Source organism: Protopterus annectens, chromosome 9.part0 (assembly GCF_019279795.1).
Source record: "Protopterus annectens isolate FY-2018-M chromosome 9.part0, PAN1.0, whole genome shotgun sequence".
NCBI lineage: Eukaryota > Metazoa > Chordata > Ceratodontiformes > Protopteridae > Protopterus > Protopterus annectens.
The window spans coordinates 720,121,157-720,137,551 of NC_056743.1; positions in this window are offsets into that span (position 1 = coordinate 720,121,157).

A 16,395-nucleotide genomic window follows, 5' to 3' on the forward strand; every position below is an offset into this window, starting at 1 on the left:
TAGCTATATATATATATATATATATATATATATATATATATATATATATATATATATATATATATATATATATATATATATATATATATATATATATATATGAGATCCATACTTATGCACCAATGGCAATTTCACCAAAAGTGAAACCGCCGATCATACATTTGCGAAATTGCCTTTCACCGAAAAAGCACTTTTGCGAAAGTATGATACAAAATAGGGGAAATCAGTGAGGAATGGCTGTTGCTGAGATTGGAGTACAGTGGGGATAAGGGAATATTCCCTTATCCTCACTGTAGTGCGATCTCGGAATGAGAATATAAAAGTAGGGGGGTGTGGGGTACAGCCCCCAAATGGGTGGTGCAGGGGTGTTGCCCCTCTGCGTAAATGTTATTTATGTGTGAGGTCTTTTTTTTTTTGTTTATTTTAGGGACTTTATCGAAAGTGCTTTTTTTGGTTAAAAGCGCTTTCGCAAAAGTGTGTTCGGTAGACGTGGATTCGGACTATTGAACTTTCGTTCAATAGTACAAGATCCATATATATAGATATGCATATATTATATATCTCGGTTTACTAAATTTCATCGACTGTACTTTTAGTTTAATTAACAAAATTTGGTCAGCTACACAGATGGTCAATAGGTGTATGAGATTGCGCAATTCTCAGAGTTGGGAATTATGCCCTTTCCCCCTATAACTTTTTTTTTGTGGACAACTGCTGACCATCAACTCCCTCAGATCCATCAATCTATTTGTTCCACTCAGGTCAAGAGCTGCTTCTGACCTATTCATTCCCGATGAAAAGAGGGACGATCATGGAGTCATCATAGTCATGGCCATCCAGACATTTTTTTGTTATGCAACCCTAACCCAACCCCCTGGTGGTGACATGTCACTGGGTTGGGTGGAACCTCCCCATTTCCCAACCTCATGTAGCCTGTTCCCACAGAGACAAGTCTACACCCTGAAGTCCCAGATCATTATGGGGGAGCAGCCAGCACATCCGCCCCTCACAAGGACTGCATTGATATAAGCTGCTCACCTCCAGTCCTACCCTACATGGCTCTTCCAGCTTCCTAAGCAGCTAATGAATCTCAGGCCATCGAGGCCACAGTCAGGGCTTTATCCCTCTGTGCACAAAACCAGGATGCTTTTAAATATTTGTATTGCTCACTTAGAAAATTGGTTGAATGAGTGGGTATTTTATTAACTTGTCTTTCAAAGTCTATAACTGTAATGCCCGGCATTGTCTTATAGTTCTGTATGGCTTTCTCACACATATTCAAGTTTTACAATAATTATGACATTCCTGAAAATCAGGTGACTTTTGTAGAAGCATAATATTATTTTTATTGACTTGCTTCTTTGTTTGTGAATTCTCTAAAATTCAAAGGAGCTGCTGCTAGCCTAAGGTATGCTCGTTTCCATAAAATATATAAATGAATATAGAAATAAAATAAAATGGAACGAAGCAAAAAGCAAGTACTTCCACGTATATGAAACAAAAGCAGGTAAATCCACGTATATAAATCTAAGAATCTTTATTGAAATGTGACACAGATAAGCGCTTTCGCAAATAGCTTCATCAGATCTCTCATAACATCCAGGGTAACATTCTCCTTATATACATAAATTAATTCAAAGAAGCAATTAAGCTCAATCAAGGAATTCTCATTTAAAGGTATACAATTCATAGTAAATCTATCTAAACTCTAAATCCAATATGTTGGTGCAAGTGATATAAAATCAAGTAAAAGTGTATATGACCCTATACAAAAAAAAAGATATATATATATATATATATATATATAAAAAATAGATATAAATACAAAATGTATATACTATATTAATAAATATATAAAAATATATATACTGATTTTTATTATGAATCTTTTTATTAATATTATCTATTTTTTATTCATATATATATATTTATATATTTATTAATATAGTATATAAATTTTGTATATATATCTATTTTATATATATATATATATATATATATATATATATATATATATATATATATATATATTTTTTTTTTGTATAGGGTCATATACACTTTTACTTGATTTTATATCACTTGCACCAACATATTGGATTTAGAGTTTAGATAGATTTACTATGAATTGTATACCTTTAAATGAGAATTCCTTGATTGAGCTTAATTGCTTTTTTGAATTAATTTATGTATATAAGGAGAATGTTACCCTGGATGTTATGAGAGATCTGATGAAGCTATTTGCGAAAGCACTTATCTGTGCCACATTTCAATAAAGATTCTTGGATTTATATACGTGGATTTACCTGCTTTTGTTTCGTATACGTGGAAGTACTTGCTTTTTGCTTCGTTCTGTTTTATTTTATTTCTATATTCATTTATATATTTTACGGAAACGAGCATACCTTAGGCTAGCAGCAGCTCCTTTGGATTGTTTTTTACTTAATTTATTCCAGCTGCTAACCTGAACAAGTTACTCAAATGGCAAATATCGAATTGGATTACAACCCCAGAGGTGAAGACCGTGGAGGTGATTGTGTGCAACAGAGATTTCAACAACATCTTAAAGATGCTGTAAATGCTTCCTGCTTCTTTAACTATGAAGCAGCCACTAATGACGCCACTGAAGCGACTGTTGATTCGGAAAGGTTACATTCTTTGCTCGATGGGATTGAGAAGGACTTCATGAAACTGAAGCGTTTACAAATGCAATGCATACATTTCCAATATTGTCTAGATCAGAATATTATTCCTAGAGGGTTACGCGTGTTCACGATGCTGACTCAAGGTATGGACTATCAGGAACTTTTGGCTAAATGGCAGCGACTGAACATTGAGTTCAGTCGGAAATACCTTCAGCTGTTAATAGAATTTTTTATTCCAGAAGAAGAGAAGTTGGTACAAAATATAAATTTTAAACAACACGAGTTGTTTGATGACTTTCCTATTGATCTGGTAAGACCATTAATAGATAAGTTGTTAGACTGTATTTCAGCCTTTGAGAGGAAACTGCTACAGCAAAAGCATAACAAAGCTGCAAGGGACAATAAAGATTTTAAATTGGGCCATGTCTTCACTTGGCCCAGACTAACACAAGGACGTACCAATGATGCTAATGTAAATAGTAATAATAACATTCTGAATGCTGGCATTGGTGCTAATAATAGCAATACTTGTGTGAGCAATACTAACAACAATTTTGCTGTTAAAAGTTGCTTAAATTTAAATGATGTTGTCTGTGATAATCATGAAAGTAATGATATGGTAAATAAGACCTCCAATCTTAATGAACAGCTTGATTCCGCTAGACCAATACAACATAGGGGTCTAAGAAATGAGGAGTCAATACATGATATAACTACTGATAATACTGATTGTAATGATTCTACTGATGTCATACACATTATTCACCCTAGTGTAGATTCAAGCAATAATTTATATCCAAATGTACGTGTAGTTAAAGATAAACCAATATTGCCTGGAGTGGACTCTGAAGCTGTAGTTAGACCTAAGAAAATGAGAACATCAGACAATCTAAGTAATAGTGTAAATACAGAGCTTTCTTTTCCTCTACCGATACGTATAGACAAAGGCCCACAGAGGTCACGTTCGGTGAGTCGAGGAAGGCAGAAGAGGAAATTCTCAGGGGATACTTTAACTGATCATACCCTGAAGAAAATTTGGACCAACAAACGTTAGTCCATAATTTATCCAGCCTTGAATTGAGTGGTGAAGACATCCAGCTATTAAATAAGGGCTTAAGTTTTATTCCTAAAAGCCATAGTAAGTTAACTGACACAATTATAGATTTAAAGTTATTCTGTAGAAATGTTATGTTGAGATTAATGTATAAAACGCCTACTGATAATAAAACATGTAATAATTCTTTTAAGTTTAAGAATTTGAGTGACTATATACCTGTTCATCATCCTTTAATAGAAGCCTATTGTAGATTAACTGAAGATGAATTACACTTATATTATGGAAATAGGCATGTGAAGATTAGATATAAGAGAATGGACAATCTTACTTTTAAAGAAAGACAAAGCTTAAAGAAATTACAAGATAATAGTACCATCGTAATTAGACCAGCTGATAAGGGTGGTAGTATTGTAGTTATGAATATGGCTGATTATGATAGAAAGATGATTCTGCTACTACAGGATAAATTCTATGAACCTATTTCATATGATACAGTCAATGATATTATAAGGTATGTTAGAGACACACTATTGGACATTCACAGAAGTAAGTTGATAGAGAAAGAACTATATGATTATTTAAACATCTCTACACCTATTGTTTCAGTCATTCAAGGGCAACCCAAGATACACAAAGATCACATGAACCCACCTATGAGACCAATAGTCTCAGGTCGTGGATGGATAACGGAACATTTATCTATATTTGTTGAAAAACATCTAAGGGAAGTTTTAAATAAGAATAATATAGCACTAAGGGATACTAAGCAATTTTTGATTGAGTTCTATGAATGTATTAAGTATAAAGATCCTACTACAGATTGTCTCTTTGTTACATTTGATATACAATCACTATTTACAGTGATTCCCAATTATCTTGGGCTTACATTTATTTCACAATACTTACATGATCATAGTGATTATAATTCAGTTTATATAGACTTAATTGTTCACTTTTTAGAATTAATTCTAGAAAATAATATTTTTATGTTTAAAGATATGGTATATAGACAGAAAGATGGCGTAGCTATGGGCACCTCATGTGCCAATAGCTACGCCAATATGTTCCTAGCACATTGGGAAAAGGAAGTACTATTTGAACAACAACTTTTTAAGGAACATGTTACATTTTATAGACGTTTCATTGATGATGTCTTTGTTCTATGGGAAGGAACGACTAATCAACTTGAATCCATGTATCTGCTTATGAATAATTTAATTCCATGTCTTAAATTTACAATGAAATCTTCAGCAGACAGGATTGAGTTTTTGGATATATATGTTGAGAGATTACAAAGTAATCTCATAAACACTGGAGTTTATCGTTAAGCTTGTCATTGCAACTCATTACTATCTAGATCTAGTATGCACCCACCCTATGTTTTTAAAAACATTATAAGGGGACAAGCTATTAGAGCTTCTAGGCTGAACTTTACAGAAAATGGTTTTAATTCTGAATTAGTTGATCTGAGACAGAGATTACTAGACAGAGGTTATGATATTGCAGAGATTATTTCCCAGTTAGACATAGCTAATAGCTTACGATCTACAAAAGCTATGCCTTATTTTGGACCCAGCAATATAGAACATATTACACCATATATTAATAGACAGAAATATGTGAAATTTTCTACCTCTTTCTCAACAGATCACTATGACATAAAATTGATTCTTTATAAATATTGGGATATCCTACAGGTAGATGATGAGATAAAACAAGTAGTAGGAGAGATACCAAGTTTTCTTTTTAGGAATAAACATAATTTAAAAAGAATATTATGTTATCAGAAATCTGACAAGTATCACAGAAATATTGGATGCACTAAACCTTGTGGTAATTGTAATTTTTGTTCTTTTATTGACAGTAGTACAGAATTTATGCATCCTGATTTACTAAGGAGTTTTAATATTAATGCTGAAGCGAATTGTATGACTCCTCATGTTATATATTTAGCTATCTGTCAATTATGTTCATCATTTTATGTTGGGAAGATGAATTGCCCATTTCAAGACAGAATGAAAGAGCACCTCTATCACATCAGAAAGGGCTCTAATCATAACGCTTTAGCTAAGCATATAGCATTGTATAATAAAGAACATACATTCTTATTTAGAGTACTACAGGTTATTACCCCTAATATTAGAGGAGGTGATATTGTAACGTATACAGAGAGTAAGGAAACAGAGTGGATTATCTTACTGAAATCAGATAGAGGACGATGCCTGAATGAAAAGGCCTCAATAAAACCTAAACTCAGACAACGTAGAAATGTTAAGTGATTATATACTGATTTTTATTATGAATCTTTTTATTAATATTATCTATTTTTTATTCATATATATATTTTTATATATTTATTAATATAGTATATAAATTTTGTATATATATCTATTTTTTATATATATATATATATATATATATATATATATATATATATTTGTATAGGGTCATATACACTTTTACTTGATTTTATATCACTTGCACCAACATATTGGATTTAGAGTTTAGATAGATTTACTATGAATTGTATACCTTTAAATGAGAATTCCTTGATTGAGCTTAATTGCTTCTTTGAATTAATTTATGTATATAAGGAGAATGTTACCCTGGATGTTATGAGAGATCTGATGAAGCTATTTGCGAAAGCGCTTATCTGTGTCACATTTCAATAAAGATTCTTGGATTTATATACGTGGATTTACCTGCTTTTGTTTCGTATACATGGAAGTACTTGCTTTTTGCTTCGTTCCGTTTTATTTTATTTCTAAATTCTCTAAAATTGACTGACCAAGGACCCTTTTCAGCCATGAATCTAGTCAAAATGGCAGCTGAAACACTGAATTTAAAACAACTTGTTACAAGTTAACTTCAACAAATAAAACAGCTAATTGAATGCAGCTACAGCTGAGGACACAGAGAACATGCCTACAGTACACAAGTTATAAGATGGATGGGGGTTAAATACCAGCTAATAGTATTGTAATCTTTATGTAAGAAACTGGATAAAACAACAGAACGAACAAATAAATACAATTAGAGATTGTTGTATATAGCAGAAACTAAATGGCAGAGAAGTCCACAATACTTAGGGTGAGAAAAATAAGAACAAGCTATAAACTGTCTTTAGAATAACATAGAAAGAGAACTTATTACCAACGGGTGGATTTAATATGACAAATAAAGTAGTATGAGTGCACCCCACATCTAACAGTAGAAAGATTTTGATGTCTTGCAAGGGACAGGCCTCAGATAACTAACACTGCAACATACTTCAAGACAGAACAGTGTTGAACCTAGTGTTCTCTAATGGTCAGGGAAAGATGATCATATATTTTGATGCAGGAAGCCAGCTTTCATTCAGTGACAACCAAATCGTATGGTTCATGATCAACTTAATTATAGAGTTTAGATACCCAAAAATGAGAGTTCAGGAATTCAGCAGGCACACTGAAAGAAATGGGATAATAAATTAGAAAATATTTAACAGAATTGAAGATGTCCGGTAACATCTAGGGTATTTCATTCCTGCCATGACAAAAATCACAATACTTTCAATAAAAATGAAAGCAAAAACCTTGTGATTCTCAAATGTGGGGTAACTGAAAAATAGAGAACAGTTAGGAAATAATAAATCTGTGCCAGTCTTTCCCAGGTGTGTGCGTGTGTGTGTGTGTGTGTGTGTGTGTGTGTGTGTGTGTGTGTGTGTGTGTGTGTGTGTGTGTGTATGTGTGTGTGTGTGTGTGTGTGTGTGTGTGTGTGTGTGTGTGTGTGTGTGTGTGTGTATACAAATCAAATCTCAAAGAGTGTATGTGGCAGCTGCTGGGAGCAGGGACGCGAAGCACTGGTTTTACAGAGAGAGTGGTGTAGGACTTGGCTTGTACACTCGGCTGAGGACTCAACTGTACAGCTATGCCAGTGGGGAGTCTTATTGGGGATCTGAAGAGAGATAAACCAGCCCCCAAACTGAGTGTGTTCCTTGTGTGCTCTTAATGGAAATTGTGCTTGATGCAGAGAGCCGCATCTGGAAATACTGGATGTATCCATTTTTGTTCCAAGTGAACATCCCTCTCCAGTGTCAGTGGTGAGGATTCAGACTCCTTGATTACTGGCCCAGAGTGGGAACGTCACAATATGTACCACTGTGAATGCGGTTTAAGTTTTGCTCTTATTCATGACTGTTTATACCTGAACAGAGAGTCAGAATTGACAAATCAGCTTCCTCTTGGGGGCTACTCCATCTAGATGCTACAACAAATGTGTCAGTAAGACACAGAACTGTGATGAAGCTGATCTAATGGATCACATCATGCATGATGGATCTCATGACATTTCTGAATCTGTTAACCCAGACTTCCCAAATAATGGAGAGTGGGACAACAAAAGTGGACAGCTGCTGCAAAATACTTTAAAATTTATACATTCATAACACATTCACAGTCATGGTATATCATGTATTTCTTACTAAAATAGGTACCATGGGCCTCGTAATAGGAATTTGTATGCAATTTATGCAAGAGTTCATGGACCAGGCTACAGAGATTGTCCTTTGCGGAAACATCATATATGGTTTGTGTATACTACAAACTAGAGGATAGTTACTCTAAAAACATATGTATATTTTTTCCAGAAAGAATGTTTGCTGCCCCAACTAATTAAATTACTACTGTTTCAAACTGCTGTTTGGAAATTAAGCAGCATGGCAACATATTTCTGACACATTTCAAGTGAATTTCGATCATAATTTAAGCACTGGTTGGACATTATATATGAGTGCAACAAACTAGACTACTGTTTTAAAAACTACAATACAAAAAGAAAGTCCTCTGCCTAGCCTCATGACTTTTACTTGTAGGATATCAGCAAGACAAAGGAGAAACACAGCAGCATACTAGGAAATCTGACAAGATCATCAGATGAACCGTGCTTTTTTTGAAGGTTCCTGTCTATCATCGCTCACTGCACACTAAGGATGTCATTTCCAAGTGTCCACATTTCTCTTGTGAAAAAATATGTTCACAAGTGCAGATTAAAGTGAATACAGTCTTAATACATCTGATGGTCACCTCCTCCTGCCTCTGTCCCTGTAATTTAAATCAACTCTTCACATTTCCCATGCAGTATAGTGTACATCCCTATTGTATCTTCCCATGCTCCGCTAGAGTGTAATAAATACATTCCATATGCTACCCTTCATTCCCTCCATCTTCCTGATGACTACTGTGGCCTTTTTCTCGATTCTTCTCCTTTTGTTTTGTTACATTTTCCCTTGTAGGGTGTCCAGAGCTGCAGATAGTTAAATGCAGTAACACCAGCCTGTAATCTACCAGAAGTATGACCTCCCAATCCCTGGAGTCTATGACCTATGGATACAATCCAACACTTTCTTGGCTGTTCCTGCTGGTTTCTGTTTGGCCAAATAGTCCATACTTGATATGAAAGTCACTCTTTTGTCCCTTGCAGCCAGGCATTCTCCTAGTCATCATACACTCACTTACATGTGAATTTTAAGTCACTGTGTCCAACATGCAAAACCTTGTACATGTCTGCATGGAACCTCATTTGCCATCTCTCTCTCTCTTTCTCTCTCTCTCTGTCTTGCAGTACAAGACCTCTAGATCAATGTTGGAGTGTTTCCTCCATTTTGGATTGTCATCCCAACTTTTGAATCACCTGCAAATTGTTCCAGACTATTAGGGATCCTGTCTGACATGTCTGAGATGAATATATTGAATAGTGAGGACCCTGACACTGACAAATGTAGTATTGATCTTATTATAAACCCATGATAACCTCTCTCTAACCCTAATTTTCTGAGTTCTTCCTTGCAGCCATTCTCCAAGCCATTTCATACATTTCTTTTTTTTTTCTTTTTGTCAAAAAAGCTTTATTGAAACTTGAGAGAAAAAAAGAGTACATACAACCATTTCACTCAACAGTTGGAATACAAAGAAAGAAATTGCATGTACATAACCAGTACCAAATATGGGTAAAACAATCACCTTAGAATATTAGAAATTGTTTATCTTCTTCTTCTTCTTCTTTCAGCTTTTCCCGGTTAGAGGTCACCACAGCAGATCACCCGTCCGCTCATGATTGTCAGTGGAGTTTTTATGGTGTTGAGTGGCCAGCCCAGCACCCAATCTTCCACAGAAGGCACACGCACGCGCTCACGCCTAGGGCCAATTTAGAGTGTCCAATCCACCTACAGCATGTCTTTGGAATGTGGGAGGAAACCGGAGCACCTGGAGGAAACCCACACGACCACAGGGAGGACGTGCAGACTCCGCACAGTAGGCACCCCAGCTGAGGATTGAACCGGAGAACCTCTTGCTGTGTGGTGACAACAATAACCGCTGCACCACCGTGGCCACCCTAATATTAGAAACTGTTTATAAAAACAGAATAAGTACACATTCCAATAAATTTAAAAAGTGAAGCATATCTAGATATATTATAAGAATACTAGAGTTTCTGTTTATAAATGTAAAGGAACTTATCAACATTAATGCATCCCATTTTCTAGGTTTTGAAAATTACAGCCATAAAAACCAGCACAAGTAACCTCAGCCAAATTTTCCCACCATGCCTTACAAGGTAAACTTTGTCCTCTAGCCCTAAAATGCAAAAATCTACTAAAGACAGTGGGCAGGGATTTGTCATTGAAGCCCATCTTATTGCTTCGACTACCTTAGACCACAACTCCATACATGGTATACAAGTCCAGATTGTGTGGAAACAGTCAGCTCCTTCTTGACAATTCCAGCCATGACTCTTTTCTAATAGTCTCTCTGACTGTAGTGAAAGGTGGGTATCCTGCCAAAAATGAATGTTTGAATTGTGTAAAAGTGAGTAGCAGAGATGCATGGAATTGCCTCCATGAGTATAATACATTTCCCCACTGGTCATCCTTAATAGGTACCTGAAGGCTTGCCTGCCATTTCCCTCTGATGCCTTCCAAGACCTGCCATTTCATACACTTCTGACTTACCCCTAGCCCTTTTAATTGACTGAGTAAAATTTGATATGGTACAAAGTCAAAGGCCTAACTGAAATCCAAACAGGTCATATCCAAATTCACACCATTATACAGCTGTATTATTTCAGGGTTATATAACAGAAGGAGTCTTGGTTAGCAGCTCATCTTGACAGAAACCATAGTGATTTGGGCCTTTAAGATGGTTGTCCTATTGAAAAGTCTCAAGTCTTTGTCATAGGTTTCTCACCATTACTTTTTCAACCACTGCCATCAGACTAATTTGGCTGTGAGTGCCAGATTGGTCATGCTACTGCCCTTGAAACAGGGTCTCTACAGTAATATTTCTTCAGTCATTCATTTCTTCTTTACTGGCTAGACGACTATTAAACTTATCTGTGAAATGTTTGGTCAGCATACCCACTATTTTTATACACCTTTATTAAATCTTTGAATTTTAAACAATGACAAAGAAGAATATCAGGAGTGATTTGTCATAGACAGGTACCAGTAAGAGTGAAAGGGAAGTTCTACAAGAGGGTAGTGAGACCGGGTATGTGTTATGGGTTGGAGATGGTGGCATTGATAAAAAGGCAGGAGTCAGAGCTGGAGTTGGCAGAATTAAAGATGTTAAGATTTGCATTGGGTGTGACGAGGATGGACAGGATTAGGAATCAGTATAGTAGAGGGTCAGCTCAGAGTGGATGGTTTGGAGGCAAAGCCAGAGAGGCAAGATTGCATTGGATTGGACATGTACTGAGGAGGGATGCTGCGTATATTGGGAAAATGATGCTAAGGATGGAGCTACCAGGTAAGAGGAAAAGAGGAAGGCCTAAGATAAGGTTTATGGATGTGGTGAGAGAGGACATGCAGGCGGTTGGTGTGACAGAGCAAGATGCAGAGGACAGGAAGAAATGGAAACAGATGAATCACTGTGGCGACCTCTAACAGGAACATTCAAAAGAAGAAGAAGAAGAAGTCATAGGTTCATAGGTACACATACATTAATATAAAAACAGCCATAGTAACATTTTTTATTTATTTCTTGTATTATACAGATATGTTTTCTTTTTAACAATTGTCTTCAATTCCAGCATTATATAAATTACTTAATTCTTGTCTTCCATAAACATCACTATCACTCCTTCTTTTGAACATTATTCTGTATGTATAGTTCCTAAAGAATCCATTCATTTCTATGTAATTTAATCATCCCACTTTCTAAAGATCTCATGTCCAATTATTTTATCTTCTTTACAACATGCAGTAGTTGAATTACAGTTGGTTTAGAGTTGTATTTCTATTTCCTAGTACTTGCTTGCTTGACCGTCAGTATCATTATACTTAGTAAGGTCTTACTACGTCTGTGCAAATCAAATCCTATATCCCAGCTAAAAAGAATCATTTCTTTAGTTACAGTTATTTGTTCCCACGGCATTTCTAAGTTTTTTTGAGTGCACTGAACTATATCTCATCTAGGCCCTGTCTTTTGTCCTCCTGTAAGATAGCCAAATTCTTACATTTGTATCTCCTTCCTAACTAGCCCATCTGTCTCTCCATCTCTCATCTATATTTGCTTAGTTCCACTCCCAGCATGATATCCTTCACTTTTTTCTTTTGTGAATACTGAAGTAAAGGACTTGGCATTTCAGTGGAATCCTTGTCTTCCCTAACCTCACTTCCATCCTTTGTCAACATGTTTATGCTAGTGTGTTTCTACTACCATAAAATGAATGCAGCCTTTCAATCACTGCTTTTGGCCATGGACTATTTTTCTATCCAGTCTGAGCCTGGGCTTCCTCCCATTTAGTCGCTTCCCACTTTTACTTCTTTCATCACGTGAATGCTTCCCTTTATTTCCGAACACCACATTAACCTTTCTGCTCATCCGCTTCAGTCACTTCCTGATCTGATTCCTTCTTTAGGGCAGACACTTGTGTACACTATTCACAGTGCTGTCTCAGAATCTTATCCACTGGTTATTTGCATCCTCCATTTCTTCCTGTTGTTCAAGTTTGTTTCTCTTCACTACACCCAGGTGCTTTTAGTCTTTTTTTTTAAAGCTCCACACTGTTTTGATTGTCACTCTGTTCTATAGTGCTGTGCCTTTGGTGAACAAAACTATAGCATGCTGGGCAGTGAAAATCAGACTCCACTGAACCTTGAGAACTAAATCTAGAATGCATTGTCTAGTGATTTCATATGTTGGTTCAATACATTCTACATCATTCAGAGCTTCTTTCAGGATCCATTTTACCTTTTTGTCCTGGATACAGAAGCTACCAATCCAGTGCTATCCTGTTTTCTACCCATCCCTTGAATCTTTTCACTTATAGACATTCCTTCTCCTCCAGTGATGGGTATGGAGGGTAGTGGATTGTGTAGATCCACTGGTCTGCAGTCACTTGCTTTGATCACCCAAGCTTAAGTCAGGATTACTCAAGCATAATAGCTTGATGTAGCAGATGCACATGAGCTATTGCTTGCTTCACATAACAATAATATCTCAGTTCTCATATGCTGGTGTTTAATCAGATGAGACATTAAACCTAGCCCCATCTGCCTGAGTTGGTGATAACTGAAATGGATTCAAAGGATCCCACAGTACCTATCAAAAGTGTAAAGATCCTTTATTTAACACAACATAAAGACATTATTTACATACTTGCGAGCACATATATGCAAATTTCTGTTTCATACTATTTCTAATTTTCCTTATAACATCTGCATTGTTATTTTCCACTCCTTCCTACACAACTATAGTCTGATTTTCTTTTTCAATATATCAGCCAAACTCCATTTCCCATCAAATAAATGTTCGCCTATTCTTTCATTCCAAGTAACCCATATTACATAAAATAAATGCTCATCTACCCTTCTCGTATGTTTTTTCTTATTTTATAATATCTGTACATATTCATATTCATATCTATATTTTTTGACATTAATATTCTCAAAAAAGATTTCTGCACACAGCTTTTTTCCAGAGTTTTGTCACGCTTTTACATATCAAAAACATATTCTGTTGTTCTTCCTCCCCACGAAATAAACACTCTCTTGTAACTTTCTTTTTATATGGTATAGTCCTCTTTACTGATAACATATAGTAACTATATAACTAGTCCCCAGATCCTGACAATTGATTATCTTGGCATACCACTTTTTCCTCTTTAATGTCTTTAATCACTTCTTCTGATAACTTTTCACACATATTTGTGTAATATTACTTCATCACATTATTATACCACATCTTTATATCTTTCTCTGTATCATCCATTTTTATTTTCCATGTTAATATTTGCCTTGATAAATTTTAATTTAGTCATTCACATCTTCTTTTTCCTTTTTTCTTATTCTCATAATTTCTCAAAATTTGATGAACTTATATTTAGTCATTCTCACTATTAAGTTCTTATTCTCTTCCATTATCAATTCTAATACTCTGCACAAGTGTAAGGAAGCAGAGTGTGCAACTGGATTTAGTAACCCCAATCCCACTTCATCTTCACTCATACAAAGCACACGTTTTTAGACTAGGTTTAATCTCGAACCTCATATGAAAGAAAATACAGTTGCACAATTTCCTTTTCCTATTTTACTGAGATCATATAAACATTTGACATATATGCTTTTTTCCCATTAATACTAAATATACCAGATAAACCTTTTTCCTGAAAGCTGCTCTATATTCCCTCCACAGAAGGTGTATTTCTTTCATTTCTCTTATTAACCCTTCCCATTGATCATAACTAGATCATTTTTTCCAGTTTCTATTCCTGGCAAAGACACTTTATTCATTGAAAAATACACCCCCTAGTTTTTACCACATCAACCAAGCCCTTACTTATCTTTATTCAAGGTCATTCCAATTTCTTTTAAATATCTATTTAGACAAACAATTACTTTTCTTATCCATATTTTGTTCTTAGCAACTACAACTCTATCATCCAGGTATGTCAAAACAACCAGTATCACCACCTCCTTTTACACCACATATCTGTCATCTTTCAGTTTATAAGCTACTTCACTCCCTATTGCTTTCATCACCAATATAAATAATGCTCCACTCATGGGACATCTTTTTTTATAACATAGCTGCGATGGTGGTACTGCGGTAGCATTGTCGTCTCACAGTAAGACGTTGTCCTGTATGATTCTCAGCTAAAGCGTCTTCTGTGTGGAGACATGCATGAATGGGCGTACCTTCATTGAAGGTTGTGCATCAGGCCTGGCAAGCCGGTACGTAAAAATCTACTGCCAATCATTAGCGGACCGGAGTTCCACTGTGGCGACCCCTAACCGGGAAAAGCTGAAAGATACAACAACTTTATGCATATTTCTTTACTCAGTCACCCATTAATTAAACTCTCATCCAATTATTATGGTATGCTAACAAACACCCTCTCTTAGTTATATCACCTATTCCATATTTCTGCATAACATTCCACAAAGCATTATGCCTGATGGCATCAAATGCCCTGCTAATATCACTAATATGTTTTACATTCTCCCTTTTACTTATAACATCATCCACAATTGCTCTTACAACCAATAACAGTTTTTGACATCTCTTCCCTTTTATACCATATATACCTTCTTCCACGGTATGCCTCAGCCTACTTTTCATTAGCACAATCAGTCTCCATTTATTTCACTCATTTCATCTTTACTCAGTATAAATTGTAATATCCCACAAAATAACTCTTCATAAACAAAACCTTCCTTCAACCATTCTTTCAATACATTTGTAAAATATCCTCTGTTCCAGTCCATTAATTTCTTGTACATTCCATACACAGTCCCATCTGGACCTGATACTAAATCAACATTTAATTTTTTACATACTTAATCTACTTTACTAACAGTACTTTATTTTTCATATTCTTACTTAACTTGTTTTGGATTCTTTTTTACTTTACATTCTCTCTTATTTTCTACCCTTATACTCCTATACATATTTTCCACATGCTGTAATATAACACTCATAATTTGCTTGAGTTCTTTTTACCTCCTATTTTACATTTTTCATTTCTCTCATTTTACTAATATCTAGTTTTAGTATTTCACCCAAATATGCATTTACCTCCTCCCTTCTCCCTTGTAAATAACATGTCTGCCAAAACATCAGTGCCTTATTTTTTTTGGATTTATGTATTTCTTTGTTACATATCATAATAATCTTGTGTATTATTCTCTAAATTCTATAATGCATTTCTACAAATGTTGCCATATTTTACCTTCTCTTCCTTTCTTACATCAACTTGCCAATAAAAAAAAACTTCTTTTTAAATTCAGTACACCACTCAGACCAGTTTTTATAGACGTCCTTCATGGTTATATGATCCTTCCATAACTGTAATAATTCCCACTGTCAAATTTTATTCCATAAATTCTCATTTATTCTTTTTATTCCCTTTCCTATTTTAATATACTCCCTCTCTTCCATAATCTCCATCCATATTGATAAATCTTTTGAGAAAACCCATCACAACTGCATTACCATCTGCTACTACCAACCTCCAATAATACAAAATAATCAGTTTTAAGATCCATGTGTCTCCCTTCTTTAAGTCCATTGACCTTTGTTACACACAGCTAACTTACCATGTTTTATCACTTTGTGTTTTCTTCATTATTACCCTTTTTTATGACTTCCCCTTAAATCATAATAATTAAAGTCCAATGCAATTATAATTTTCATGTTAACTACCACATAGTCTAAT